Source organism: Drosophila biarmipes, chromosome 2L, assembly GCF_025231255.1.
Source record: "Drosophila biarmipes strain raj3 chromosome 2L, RU_DBia_V1.1, whole genome shotgun sequence".
Lineage (NCBI taxonomy): Eukaryota > Metazoa > Arthropoda > Insecta > Diptera > Drosophilidae > Drosophila > Drosophila biarmipes.
This window is the reverse complement of record NC_066612.1, coordinates 12065981-12082223: the sequence shown is the minus strand read 5'-3', so window position 1 is coordinate 12082223 and position 16243 is coordinate 12065981.

Below are 16243 nucleotides of genomic sequence, written 5' to 3'. Positions count from 1 at the left end.
ATCCTGAACACCCAGAGAAACGAGTGCGGACACCAGATACGCGCTACTCGTAACTCGCTACTCGCTACTCGACTCGTTACTTTATCACGAACTCGATCCATCATCTCGTGCGCTCCTCATCGTTGTCGATCTTTCGTCGTTTCTCTCTCGTCGTTATAAGCTCGTCTCTCTTTTACTTCTCTTCAACTCTACTCGCTCGTTCATCCCTCTTCGTTCTTTCTAGCTATCGTTCCTAGTCGTTACTGCATGCCATACATTCTTAGAAGTATCGTTTCAATATCGCTATGTATTTCTTTGCACATCATCATCATCGACATAACATTCCATCATCCAATCCCACCCGAACCGAAACCAAAACCAAAACACAGTAGTCGACAACGCTAACTCAATCATATCAGTCATGAACAAGAAAATGGGCAAGCGCAACTTAATGGCAATGCCTCGATTAATGTAACCCACCCATCATCAGTAGAGTCAACAAGAAGCCTTAGAAGCGCCCAGAAATCCCAAGCGAAACCAATAAACCTACAAACTTTTATAAAAGGTTTCTCCCGCAAAGCTTGTCCAAGAAACTACCCCCCAGAATGGAAAACCGATAGAAATAGATAAAAACAACCTTTGTTTAGAGAAAACTTTTCATGATTCACAGGAATGCGATTAAGATCAAGGGCTAAATATTTAAGTAGTTTCGTATTTTTGAGTAGCGCTTTTTTATTTGGTAGCCAGGCAAACGCTAACCGAGCAGAAATTCAATTGTGTTTACTTAATTCAACATATAGTATATACGAATATATGAATACTATAATTTTATATACAACATACATAATTATAGAGTTATACGCTAGGCAATCGAGCTATTTAAAGGCAGACGCTGTAGTTACTCGAGGATGATAATATTATATTAAGTTATAACAAATATGTTTACGATTAACTAGCGGAATATTATTATATACGCAGACAACATACACAAACACTGAAAACCCATACGAGAACAACTAACTATTGAAGAGGACCCCACAATATTCGTATGGATCATAGTTGAACCAGCTTAGTGAAATACTTTAGAGAGATCCACAAAAGTCAGCTGAAACTTTATATGTTATATGCGTAACTGCAGAATGGACTTGACAAACCAAAAACGAACAAGAGTAAACTATATTATATTATTAACTATTATATACGATATTGAACGGGCGTGCCCCAGTGGCTGTTCCCGAAAAAACAAGGCGCTGTTCAGCTGTTTGAAAGAAGGTCATAAAAAATCTAGCAAAGACGATTTTATGTGTTTACGTTAATAAAATGCTAAGTTCAGCTTATCGCAATGATTTCCATTAACAAGTTAGACCTATATTTTCAGCATTAGGATGAACAAGAAGATGAGAAGAAAAAGACAACAACCAAAACACAAACACAATACATTCAACACGACACTTGAAATTAGTGAAACGACAAACTGAGGTTACAAACAAAATATAAAACTGACCCTTAATGAGAAGAACACTTCAATTATGTAGCGACTAAATGAAAACATTTAATGATAATATTAAGTTGAGAAACAAAGTAGCAAATTGAGCAGAGAGCGTAAAATTAATTATAAGTAAGTCGCGCAAAACTCTACAGCAACTCGAATTACAGCAAGCAGAAAAGAAAACTTACAAATAAGACGCAAGACGGAGCAGACGCAAATTCCGAGAAAACGAATGGCAAAAAGGAGAAGTTAAAGGCCCCTGAGAATAAGATGTATCAGAACACAATAGCTAACGAACTAGAGGTAAATCATAAGGACAGCCCAAGGATGTAGGGAAATCAAGTCAAGGAGCCCAAGCCTACAGCAACTGTTTGGGCTCCAAAGGGAACGTGAAAATGGAACATCAAGATTACGAGAAGCACAAAGTAGCAAGGCGCTACGTCAAGATCGAGCATCAGAAACCCCAAAGGCTAAACCGAGAGTCTCCAACCCGAGAAGACAGAAGCTGCATCTCAAAATTGAGCAGAAAAAATACACAAAATTAAAATAAGGTATTGGTGGTTACAAAAATAATATAATTCAAAATATTATATACTCATACGACGAATTGGCATATATAGGGAAACGATTGAAACGAGTCAGTGAAGTATAATCAAAAGGCCTGAAGACTGGCAGTACCCTAGGGGCATTGCCAGTCTTCACAGACAGGTGGAACGCCCTGGGATGTGGAACAATCAGTGTGGCCAGACCACACTTGCATGCTTCATATCCGCATAGTGTAAACGTCTGATTGGAAGTTGAAATCAAAGCATAAAGTTCAAGCTAAAATTAATATATATAAATGTATAGTCTTGTACGCAAGAGCAATTAAGTTCAGTGCCTCAAGCTCAGTCCAGACTGACATAATTTAGGTAGTTCCAGTTAGTTCCCGCGCGGAATTGAACATGCGTTCAAGAGAGCACTAAGCACGTGGAGTAACCGGGCATGTAGTCCCGGCGAAATGGGTGTGAGGGTGCCACCAAAATTGAACAAGTGTCGCCGACCAGAAGAGGATAAGTTCTTGAGAAGTTTCCTTCGATTTGATAACATACGATTGTTCCCAACGGATTTGACTGAGTTTGGGGCACCGGAAAAGCTCGTTTGTTAGCTGTACTCACACTTCGTCAGTATTTAATCGAAAATCGTTAAATAATCGTATTACAATTAGTCACAACAAGGCAAACCATAGAAAAATTAATGTTGAGGGTCATTTGTGAAAGGATAGACGGAATGATGGAAAAGTGAAGCAAAGGTTAAATATAGTCATTTTCCAGCAAGTTTAAGCATTATCATATGCAACTATATAAATGTTAAATTTAAAAATAACTATTAATATCTACATATATATACCAGAGAAATATTACACCAAAGTTATGGAATGTTAGACGAATCGAGGCGAACTCAATTACAGATTCTAGCAGATAAGTGAAAACAGTTGACGATTGCACAGAAGCAGAAGTACAGTATGTGCCAAAAGCTGCGATAACCGCGAGCTGCCTTGAGCAGAGCATTAGCGATGTCAGGCCAAAGTCAAACTAGGTAAATACAAAGAACACTATTGTCTAGGCGGTAAGTTGATGTTACAGTTCATTGAAAGCGTTTAAATTATATATGGACAAGCCCAGTATATTACAGATTAAAGATAAACTCAATATTAAAGATACGCTTTATGGCAAATATTACTATGTGTATTCATTAAATGTGTGTACTATTTACCAGTGGAAAAAATACTTATTGTTACAATTTAGGGTATTAAGTGACGTAATTACTAAGATATATGGACATATAGATTAAGATTCTGAAACTTATATGATATGATTGATTCTTAAACTTGTCGAATTGCGAACTCAGACAAACAAAGTCACGGTGCCGAATAAGACCCAAGGCAAAACCAGAAACCAAAACAAACAAAATAAAACAATTATAATTTAGAAAAAAACAAAAACCAAAGCTAAAAAACTAGTTAGTAAGAGAATTTTAACGCAGCAAAAGCAAAAACAAACCACACGAATAGGTGAGAGGAAGAAGGTCACCTGAAGAAAGCAAACACGAAACTCAAATAGTATGATATAACGAACATGTATTTAGCTGTTAAACAACATCTACTAAAAAAAGAAATCAACAGTAAGCAAAAGGCAAAAGAGCTAATTGAAAAACAAAGCATAAGTATGATTATCATTAAAGGAACTTCTCTAAATAAAAGTAAACTTTGAAAATCCTTAGCGGAGAAAAACTACCCTCTCTATAAAAAAAAAACAAAAAAACCAACAAAAATGTCGATTGTGTTTTATTTCCCCCAATTTCCCGTCAATCGAAGAAGCTTTCCCGACCACCGTGCTACGATCCTAACCCGAATTGTTGATGTTGATGATGATTATTGTGCTTTGATGATGATGCTGCCTTGTGCTTCCCCCTTCCTTTGCCATGCTTTGCCTAAGTTCCATACTTACCGTATTCAGTTAGTATTATTTCGTATTTCTGCTTTTTGGCCTGTACATAATTGCGCTTGTGCTTCGTTTTGAGCAAATTTAAATGTATTTCTCCAGATTAACCTCGTCTTCGCTCTGCCGACCGCCAACAACTTTGGGTTCAATCTCATTTCAGCATCCCGGCCTTGACAATTGCACTTGGCGTAAGTATGGAGGGATTGCAGGGAGTATAAAGAGCAGCCGGCGACAGTTTCTTAAACTGCGTCTGTTGTTGCCAACTTTTGCTTCTTGCTTTCCTGCCAGTTTGCCAGCTTGCCAGCTTGCCGGATAAGCAGCAAACTTTTAGGCGGGCCAAGTTTCCCTTTGAATTTCATCAAGTTGTTCAATTGTTGCAGAACATGTTTCGAGTAATTAGCAAACGGTGCGTATGCGTGATGAATAATCCATTTGGTTTAGTTCATTAGGGCCACCCCAAAAAACGGCTGCCCATCATTCAGTAACAATTCAATTTAAGCTAAGGAAAAGCCCTCTGCCTTTTAAATAACATTTTGGCTCTGCAAATTCAACAATTCAGAGGCATTGAACTGTGACAATGACTGGCATTGCCAGTCAGTTAGATCCGATTAGAAAATGGATTGGCATTTGCTGCCCGCCTTTGTCTGCCTGAAAGCAATGAGTCATGCGCCTGATTATCAGATTTCTGTCTCAATGGGTTTTAAAAATGTGTATTGTTTCAGATGCTGCTGCTACAACAAATAAAGATTCTAATTAAACACCAAGCACTGTCGAGTTTATTTTTAGGGAACCCTTTTTTCCTTAAATTCTTCGAAATGTGGCGAATAACCTTAAGTGGCTGGCCGATATTGCGCTTAAGTGGCTGGCAAATATCTTCATATTTAGACACATTTCATATGCAAATTGAGCTGACTACGGAGCGGACCGCAACCACGAAAAAATGGCAGCCTTGCCGAATATTTATATGCCAATTGCCAGAGTGCGAAATTAATGCCACCCCGGGGCAATATGAAAAACAAAATCCAGGGGAAGTCACTCAGGAGCAGAGTGTTCGGCTCGGAAGTGTTTAAATTACCTTGGAGCTGCATGAAAAAAGGGGACAGGCAGTTAGGATGGGCAAGTATCCTCCACTCTCCATAGCTACATGGGTATTTATTGCCCATCGTTGGTTTATCAAGTATTCATTTCTCACTCGGTTGAGGGGCCCGGTATGTGGTCTTTTCAAATCAGATTGGGAGCCCCTCTCAGCTGGATACACAGAAGGCGGCTGTTTGGCTGCCTTTAAATTAAAGGGTTTAAGGAGAACTGGGGGCTGGCTTAACACATTTAAAAGTGTTCCCCAGGGGACACACAGCATTCAGAAAATTTGTCAAAATTATTTCACATGTTTGGGGGGCACAATCGAATTTGCATTTCAATTGCCCAGAAAAGGCAGTGACAATGGTTGACTCACAATGGCCGGACAATAAATGATCACGAAACGGCCAGTCCCCAGGCAGCGATTATAAATTGCCTTTTGTGCATGCAAATCAGTTCAGTTCGATATTTTACGCTGGCCGACAATGGAAGTAAATGTGATTAATAAATGTTTGTGCGAAATTGAGTGATTTAAGAGCTCGGGTGCCATAAACTTAAAGACAGCTGGGAATGCTATTCATTTGCTGTGTGCCATTTTGGCGCCTCAGTGTCGCCATTTTCCACGCCATTTGACTTGGCCTCCCCCGTACCTCTGGGCCCGTCCAACCTTTTCTGCACCCCCTTTCCTGCAGTGCTCATTAAATGCAATTTCTAATGCAATTGACATGACTGCTGCTCTGCTGCGGCCTTGCTTTTCGGTTGACTTTCGTTTCTGTTTGATTATGAAAATGGTTTTGGGCTTGGGTTTTTAATGAGAACCCCGCAACATGGCCAGAATCACGTCAAGGCCTGCTCTCCTATCCTAATTAACGTGTCAGCTGGGGATTGCTTATCAAGCATACGCAGCGTGTGCCAGGGAAAGCTTTCTTCTTTCTTTTCCCGCCCGGGGGAACTCAGGTGGGCGAACAGGAGCCGCTAAAGCAGTCAACGAACTGTCAGCGCAGGGATTTATCAGTGCTCAAAAAAAAAAAAAACAAAAAATAGGTAGGAGGAAAGTGCTGGGAAATCTCACCATGGGGAAAGCCAACTGTTTGACAGTCTGGCTTAGTTACCTGACTGGCTGTCTGTCTCTCTCTGCCCCACTGACGAACGGACTGGTGACAGGCTGCAGCCCGAAGAGCACTCACAGCACCTCAAACAGCGCCCCCATCTCCCAACTCGCCCTGACACATGGCTTGATTTATATTTTATTTAAAAAAGCAACAGCAAAATTATCGGGCTTTACTCTGGCCTCCCCCCTTTTTTCGGTGGGGTCCTGGCTGTTTTCTGTTCGTTTGGATTGCATAAAGTTTGTTTAACGTTTATCTTGCGGTCGCTTTGCGCTTTTTGCATGACCGACGAAAGTTTCTTTGGGCAGCCGCCTGGTGATAAAAACAGCAAAAAGCCAGGCGGCCAGGAAGCTGAATTTAAACATGAATAATGAAAGCAGCTGTAAATTGGCCGAGGACCCAACCACCGAAAGGTCACAGCCCCACGAAAATAATCAGCAGTGGAAAATCGCAAGCCCTGAGTAAAAACATTCGAAAGTTTTTCTGTGAAGGCTTGGTTAATTCAAATGGCCACGTTATTTCCAAAGGCATTAACTTAAAAATTACCTAAGATCCATTTGGCATTTGGTTTTTTATTTAATTAAGCTGCACATTAGCGCAGAATAATATTTTTTAATTTTCACCGTGTAAGAAACATAATTCCCACCCATTTCAATGGCTTTTGATATTTTTCCGTAATTTACCGCATTGGGCTTTTGAGGCTCGACCGAGTGGAAAAAATATGGCATCCAGTCAAATCTTATAAGCATTAATTCTCATTAAATTTAATTGCGAGCGACTTGGGCTCGAGGGCAGTCGGGTGGAGGACGGCACATCCTTATATCCTGCGACCCTTCAGTTGGCCCGTGTTTCTGGCACAATTATGCAAATGACTTGCGGAACGAAGCCGATTAACCCCTTTTGTGTGCCGAGGCGTTGAAAGGTTCTGCACTCAATTACGGTGGAAAAAATTATCACCTGCTACCCAAAAAAATGAAGGGGGTTGGGAATCTGAATCCTTCTGCCACCAAGCGATTCGCAAATGAAAGCAAAAACACTTAGCACTCAATTGTTGGCAAGTTGGCGAGCAGAGCGCCAAAAAGTTTTCGACGCTAAACTAAACCGGGGAATAAAGAAAATTTGTATAGCAACACTTTCAAACGGTTCTATTGGCGGGAGTCAAATTAATTCCGAGTGCCAAGTGGCGGCCCGCTCATCCCACCTCAGATCAATTAATTTGCCAACTGCCAGCAAAGGAGGCGAAGAAAGGCGGAATAGTTTGGGGGCAGCCTTAATATGTGGTTGGGTATATTTGCACTCTGCGGTTCAACTTTCCCTGCAATTTGTTGAGTGTTTTGCCAATAGTTCAGTCCTATTCAGGAGAGTTCTCTTTGCGGTTGAGGCATGGTGGAAATAATTATGCAAATGCGTCAAGGGGCTGAGAACGCTCTTTTTAGCTGCGAAAGTTCCTTTCCTTTTCAAAGATTTTAAATTACATTTTTGCTCTTATGACTGATCTTACTGAATTGGTTTCAAAAAGTCTGGGTAACCTACATCAAAACCATGAAAATAGGCTGCAATAGGAGATTACAAAGCAGCTAAATTGCTACAATATCTTCTCATTTGCCATCAAGGCCTAAAATAATATTGGTATACATTTTAATCCCATATTCCGCTCACACACACGGGCCAGTCGAGTGTAAAGATCCCCAGCGCCAAATCCGATTTACACACCGTAAAAATAAACGCATGAATGAAGGAAAAAACGCCCACACAAAATCACCAAAAAGGGAATAAATTCAAAGTGACGTGTAAGCCAAAACTATTCACGCATAAGCCCAGAATTTCCGCAAATAACAAAGGCGGAAATCAAGAGCGGGCTGGGCGATGAATACGTAACTAGGGCGCCGCAGAGTAGGCAACGAAATTTCAGCCAAATATGGCAACAAAATGTAAAACGTGCAACCAAATTAAATGCAAAACTCGAGCAGCAGGGGTGGCGAAAAAAAGTAGCATGACATTTTTAATTATCTAGAACAAGTGCATTTAGCACACCCACACACGGACATCGAAAAAGAGACGCACACCAACACACACGCACGGGAAAACGGAAAGTGAGAACAAAAATCGTTGCATACTTTGCGGACTGTTGGGTATTTAAATGAAATTTTCGTTAGCCAACTGCAATGCACAGAGCGAAAAGAATGCCAAAATGCGGCAACAGATGATGACAGGGGGCGCCGAGGAGAGGGGCCAAAGTGCTTTGCAAAAGTTAAATGAAATATTCACCAGCCACGCCAGCATTTTTCACTCTCTCTTAATTAAAGCGACCTGTTCCAATTTCATAAACATAAATGTGTACCTACAGGAAAACATTTTTTCCTTAATCAGCCCGCTGTGCCACCACCCCTTTTAACCTCCTTCTCGGCCAACTGTGTTTGCATTTCCAAGCGCCGAAGAGAAAGCCTATAAAAATATGTTTTCCTTTTACGACCAACTTTTCTTTACTTCCTCCCCGATCGTGTGCGTGTGTGCGTGTATACAGATTTATTAAAATATTTCCCGGCCAAGTGTGCAATGAAGCAGGGTAAAATGTCTGTTGGTCTTCAGCGAAGTGGCTAATACTCTCGGTGGGAGCTTAATGAGAAGCCATAGGAAAGGGGTATTTGTAAAATCTTTTGTAAGATTATAAATATTTGTTGAGGGATCATCAATGTGGTAGGTTAATTCAAAATGCTTGCTGGAACCGAATCTGTTTAGACTTAAAGGCATAACTTGTATGGTACAGTTGTGTTTAATAAAATGGAAACTTCGCTGGTTTCGAGGCTGTTTAATTATAGCAGTTTAGGTATTGCAAATTATACACAATGCAATCCAAAAATTTATATTCAAAGTCATCCTATCATTTCGAAAATATAATTCAAAGGATCGTATCCCGTTAATTGGATAGGATATTCATCCGGCTCTTCAAGCATACGCCATCTACATGTTAAAGTTAATTTATCCCCATCAACGGCACAAAATGGCAATCAGGCGAGCGTTTCATGCGCAGTCCTTTAATTAATAACGCCAAACAGTTTTCATTTTTTCCCATCCACTGGCTGTCTGGGTTGTATTCGCTCTCATAGAGCAGGAAGAAGGCCATCAGAATGTGCTGATATGTGCGTTCTTTTCAGTGAACACGGCTCGTTAATTTGCACTTTGCACACGCAGTCCAAACAGGGCGAAAAACACGGACTACGGTCGTAATAAAAGCAAATAGAAAGCTTTTTGAGAGCAGCAAATATTTTAATAATATTAAACCGGCTTGCCACTGAAAGTCGCCGCCGTTTCGGCTTATTTACCCAACACTTTATCCCCAGCTTACTTTCGGCTCTTCGCCCGAGCGGCAAAAGTAAAAGTAATTTGTTTATTTATTTGCTCGGATAATAGCCAGGGCTTAAAGTGAAAAACGGAAAAACGCAGTATTTGTGCTGCACTTCAATTTCCATTGCTGCCGTGAAAACTTTCGGCCAGAGCCGCTCTCTAATCACCGACAGGAAGGAAGGAAGAAGGGATGAAAGCCAGGATGGGGCAAATGGGGCTGATAACTTTATCGGCGTCTGGATTTTGCATACATCATTGCGCTCGAGGGCTGACCTTTTGCTTCTGGAGAGCAAAGAATATGTTAATACGCCCACAAAGGGGCAACAAAAGTGCACAAATAATGTTTCCCGGCCCTTCTCGAACTATAGGGGGCAACATCCCCTTTCGCCCTCCCCCCCCCATATGACACACATTTCCGCCCATTGTTTGGCCTTGGCCTGCTTGCCTGAATGTTTGCTCTCGTGTCTCTGCGCTCTGTTTATGTTTGTTGACATGGAAAAGCCTAAAAGTTATGGTTCGGCATCAGGGCTCGGGCTCGGGCCACGCCCATCGGGGGCGGGTACCGTGCCAGACATGACCATCAGCACATCATTTGCCTGCCTGCTAATAAGCAGCTCAAGTGTTGGACCGGAATTAATGCGATCTCTCTCCAAAGCTATATCTCCGGGTTCCAAAAGGCTACACTTACCGGACACCAGGATGCTGGCGTGTTTTGGGGGTTTTTGTGGCCCGGGCTTTGTTTGCCTGTCGTTAATATCGCCCAAGGCCGCATTAGTTACTGGACTAGAGTGTGTTAGTTAAATCACCCAGGGTTACGATTTGCTAATGAGCTGGATAAAGTATGGTTGACGCTAGGCTGCGCAGGAAAATTAGTGATAAGCTGGATTACTAAATTAAGCTGGAGGCTTTCTGGATTTCAAATATTGGAATTTTTTGAAGAATTGAATTTATTGGAAAAACAGGCTCTGATTTTATGGAACCGGCAGCCGACTTTATAATTTGATTTAAGACTTTATATGGACATCAATTTTGTAATTATATAAATATAAGAATTTTAAAATATTAAATTTAATTTGAGTTCTAGTAATAAATCCAAAAATATAATAAAGCTGATAAATCGTTGTTTTGTTTTGCCTTAATGTGGTTCAAAACCATTAATATGATATATCACATATCATGTTATTAAATACCATATATCGGATATATTTTTCACTTCCCTGACCAAAGTTAGCCCCAAATTTTGTGGCTCAGTGCTGTGCCCAGTCCTTCGTCCTGCGGATGGCCAACAACCCACTTCGGCTCCTTCGTGTCCTAATCTCCCCCTTCAGTGTTTTGGCTTTTAACGACCTCTTACTGGCCCTGCCACTTTGAGTCCGAGTCCTCCGCCCGTCCCGCTGTCACTTACGCATCCCACTCGAACAACAAAAGCTTTTGATTGATAAGCGGCCATAATAAATTTGTTATTAGTGCGGGTGTAAGGACCAAATGAAGCGTGAACGAGACAAGAATATGGACGCCTGGGTGTGGATCCCGAAATAGATCGCCATTCGTAATGGATATGGACAAATATATTCAATTTTGTCACGCAGAACGGAATTTAATGCGCTTATTTGGGTATAAATAGAAATGTCCTGTTGAATGTTCGCGCCTCGCTACACTTCAAATCGTGTTGATTTGATTTGACAGGACAGGGCCGGAAATAGTTTCACAAGAAAGGCACCCAAATTGCCGGCCCCCGCCTCTGATTAGGCTCGTGCAATTTGGCGCTCGGCCAGCCACACGCCCACTTCCGCCCACGCCCACACCCACGCCCACGCCCCTTTCAATTGTAATTATAATTTGGCAGCCCACGGCATGGAATTCCGTTTCGCAGAGGAGGATAGAGGAAGCCGCAGCAATTCTGCGGTGACTGGTGGAAATTTCGAATGCTAATTTCAATTAAAAATTTCAGCCGCCTTCCTTGGGGCGGGCCCCCCCGCAATTTCGACTCCTGTTGCTGGTTCGCTGATTGATGGAAACGGAGTTCAAAGAGGTGCCAAATGCTGATGCTCTCTAAATATTTAAATTGGAACGGAAAGCTCCGCTGACGCCAGGCTCTTAAGTCAGAGTTGGCCTAAACAAACAGGGCAGAAAGCGGGCAAAGCCCCCGCCTCCACTCTATATGTAGTATACTTACAGTTGACAAAAGGACTGGTACTGGCATTATATTTACCTTGTGTCTCGCGCTCCATTGATAAATATTTCCCTCGCTTTTTTGTGTGCGAATGTGAGCTGGAAAAGCAAATACAATAAAACACAATGCTCGGCAAATTGCGGGTGGCAGCGCGACACGAAGGTAAATCAAGCGGTTTAGAATAAATAAGCTACGTGGGATTCAAATAATTGTAATTAATGTTAAGTGCTTTTGAATAAAAATTAAGTTGTATTTTGTGCCCAAATTTATTTGTCTAAGAAATACTAGGAGAGCTGGACAATAGATATAATTTATTTGTTGTTATTTTATTATTTTTTATAATACTTTAATTTCACTATCTGTGTTCCAAGGTGTCTTTCTCTAATGCAGAATCAATATACATTAACTATGGCCCAGAGTCAATCCCAGACATCCTCCACGTGTCACAGAGCACAAAGGAGGCATTAGCCACCCGTTTACCCCCAACCTTTCGCTTTTTATCCATTGTTGTGCCCTCTCACTATATCGTTTTGTTGTTTGGCAATGGTCAGGCATTGAATTTGCTTTCTCGGCTTTGGCTTTATCGTTCGATTTGAGCCAAAGTTGTCGTGGCAATGGCAACCGCCCATCCTCCGGAGCGTTCCCATACGAACGCTTGTTTGATGATTGTTTTATTGAAATTGATTTCCTAATTGAACCAATTTGTGAAGTCAGGGGATAATCAAAATGGCTTTTGCTGTGCAAAATTAGGCGACATTGTAGTGGCGACTGAATCGGCCGTTTTAGTTCATCCTAGAAGTATGCTTCTCTTCAGTATATGTAAGCCGAGCTTCGTTGCATATCCGAAATTTTGGTGCAATGCTATCGGGGTAATACCAATGAGAATGGTAATTCATCGAAGGTCAGCCGGCGCAGGGAGTCTTTGGAAAGCTCGACTCAGCTGTGAAACATTTCCGCCGATGGCCCCAATTACCCCACGCTAATTTTGATTCGGTCTTTTCAAATCAAGTCGTCATTGAGTGCAGATGCACTCACTCTCTATTCCGGTAAAATTGGTAACATCCCACGTGTATCTCAGGCAGGAGATGTAAGAAAGCCCCTGAGATAGGGCCCCAAGTCCGATCACGAATTTATTTTTTTTAAATCTGTGGAACATTTTTTTTTTGGGGCATAAGAACCCCAAAACCACCAGGTGGGTAAACCTTGTGCTCGATTTTCCCGCACTTAAAAATTTACAGTAGCCACACAAATTTCGCAGAGCTGCAGAAAGGCAGCCAAATCGCACCGCGCACGCCAGAGGAGCACCCTGCCGCACCGCGCACGCCAGAGGAGCACCCCGTCGCAAAGCATCCGCCAGAGGAGCACCTTGCCGCACCGCGCACGCCAGAGGAGCACCCCACCGCACCGCGCACGCCAGAGGAGCACCCCGCCGCAAAGCATCCGCCAGAGGAGCACCCTGCCGCACCGCGCACGCCAGAGGAGCACCCCGCCGCAGAGCATACGCCAGAGGAGCACCCTGCCGCATCGGAGAAGCATCCGCCAGAGGAGCGCCCTGTCGAGGAGCGCACCGGAGTAGCCCCGCCGTAAGAGGAAGCCCTACCGGAGGACCAGCCACATCGGAGAAGCACAAGCCGGAGAAGTGGCCAAGAGACCGCTGACTGAGGCGCGCGCATCGCTAGTTCGCTTAGCCGTCAGAGGAGCCGATTAGATTCCCCGGTTGGCGTTGTCATTGCGTGAGCCACAGGGGCTTGGCCCATTGGTGCCAGCGACGTTCGACTAGCCCCAGACAACTAGTGTAGAAGAGGAGCGACCTCCGACATTTAACCAAGGGCACAAGACAGAAAGATCTAGGCCATACATTTTTTTTTATTTGAGAGAGATATTCGCGATGTAAAATGCCGGGTTTGTGATCAGAAAAGTTTCCTTCCAATCGTTTGCACTCGCCAAGAAAAGTGAAAGTATTTTAACCCATAGGGCGGTACGAAACGCCTGATTTTTTTTCCAGCCTGTACGTTGAACGGAAGATCGATCTTTCGCCGATGGAAATCTGAGTGAGTTGTCTTTGTTTAATTTGTATTCGCATTCGAATGGTATCTGAATCTATGGGTGAAACTTTTGTTTATTCTTGGGCGAGAATTAATAGACACCAATTACTAGAAAACAAATAAATAAGGAAAAGAAAAAAATATTAATTATAATATATTTTACTGATATTTCAATATTAAATTAATACTAGTAGTTCATCAATTCTATGCCTTGAAAACAAATTAACTCGGGTCAGTTAAACCAATCTAATTAACTTATAAAAAAAATTGTTGTGGAAATTGTGGTAAAGATTATACGTGGAAAGAAAAAAAAAAAAAAAAGAACCCCGATAATGAAGTTGATACCTAAACATATTCTTAGGTTTTAAATACGCTCACCAAAATTATATAAATACGAAATTTATGCCTATACCTGAACATATTTTTTTCTGAAAAATATTATAATGAATTATTCTTTTGTTTATATTACTTACTATATTTTCTTTGATAATATTAAGATCTTTTGAATTTTGTCATTAAAAATGGAAACTTAAAAGAAACGTATTGCTGAACTGAGCTGATGATTCCACGGTCGTAGGAAAAAAAAAAAGGGGTCACCAGAGCCATGCTCTAGCGGAAGGCGACCTAGGTAGGGTGGGCGATAAGCGGGCGCAATTACACCAGCAGCCACGCAAATAGTTACTTTCCTTCCTTTCTTTTTTTTCTTTTTGAATTTGGTTTATCGTTCTTCCGATTTATATGACTAGCTCCTTTCAATGTCGCAAGCACGCTCAATTTCTTGAGATGTTAATAATAATGTGTGCATCGTAACTGAATCTGTGAGAGCAAGACCTCCACCCCAAAGCCACGAGCTAGCGCCGGACCTACAGCGTGCCACGCCATCACAGATTCTTTCGAAAATTAGTCCCTCAGTCGAACGTTACACGTTACAGTTATAATTAATTATTATTAATATCAAAGGTGGCGCCCAACGTTAGGGCTTAGTGAGTTTACTCATTAAGACTCATGGATAAACCAATTCGACTCTTTTTCATTTTTTTTTATTTCCTTCCTCTCATCTCAAGGGTTTTTTGTAAATTTTAATTTTTTCTCGGAAATCAAAACTGTATAATTATTAACATTATTTTTTTTGACCGAAAATCAAGAATTATCAAAGAAACCTTCCTAAATTTGGCACTTAACAAGCTGAGGAAAACGGGAAGAAAACACACGCACTTAGGTCGATTTCTGTCCCGGTTTGAAATGCCATTACTTACTTACTTAAATAAAATCACAAACTAATCTAAACGGAAAATGCTGGCGTTGCTTGAGAGAAGCGTCACATCCAGAAGTATGATTATTATTCTTTCACAGGGGCACTATAATTTATTCTGGATCTGGAATACATGTGAGAGGTTTTCCGAAAAGTCACTGTCCGATACCGGAGTAAAGTAAATTAGCGTCTCCCTCCTTTAGTCCAGGTCATTGCGCCTTTCTATATCTTTTCTCATTTCTAAGGATGGTAACAAGAAAATACCCTTCGATTCGTGTGACATCAAGCAATCAGTTCAGTAAACAATTTTTTTATTTTTTTTTATCTTATCGCAAAGTTACGATCGTTGTAAATTTTTTTTTTTCGTTTTAATTTTATTACTGCGGTTAGTTAACTGTGGTCGGATTATTTTTGGGATACACTTGTTCGGATAAGGAGATAGTCTCGCTAGAAAATGGGGTTAGATCGATCTCCGGAAAAGGACGCTGAGAACAGCTCAAATTCACTCTGTCCTATATGCAAAGGCGAGATTAGCGGTGTCGATGTTTATAGAACATCGTGTCAACATGAATTTCATAAGAGATGCATAGAGGGTCACTGGAAGAAAAGTATACAGTGTCCGGTGTGCAAAAGTTCCTGTAGGCCCAAAGTTCCAAAGGTCTCCGATAATGCGGAGCGGGAAACGCGTAGTCAATCAAGGAACCGTCCACTCGTCGAGAATATTGAAAGAGAAGTTGCGGACAACACAGCCTCTACGTCAGGACTTAATGCAAGTACCAACAGCAGCAGCAACATCAATACAAGTGTTATTAATGCTAATGCCATCACCTTATTGGCAATGGAACGCAGATTACTAGCGACTCTATCGGAAAGGATGGCAGAATTAATCCAAAGTTCTGTATCTGATATCATAACCAGGGTGAGAGCAACTCAAAGTCCGGAGGCTAATAATAGCCAGGGTGAGCAGTCTTCTCAACAGACTATTAGAGACGTTAGTAATAGGACCAACGCGAGTAGGGGAACTGATGATAATCTACAGGACGTAAGAATGACTTCGGTTTCAACTGCTTCGCATCAAAGTTCCACATCCGATTTATTGAGCCGTCCTGATAAAGTGGTACATATTCTGAACGGATGGAAGATTAAATATTCCGGAGGAGGAGTACCAGTGGACAATTTTATTTACCGAGTTGAAGCACTGACTAGGGAAACGTTAGGAAATAATTTTTCCGTGCTCTGTAAGAACGCATCTGTTCTGTTTGAAGGAAAAGCCAACGAGTTCTATTGGCGA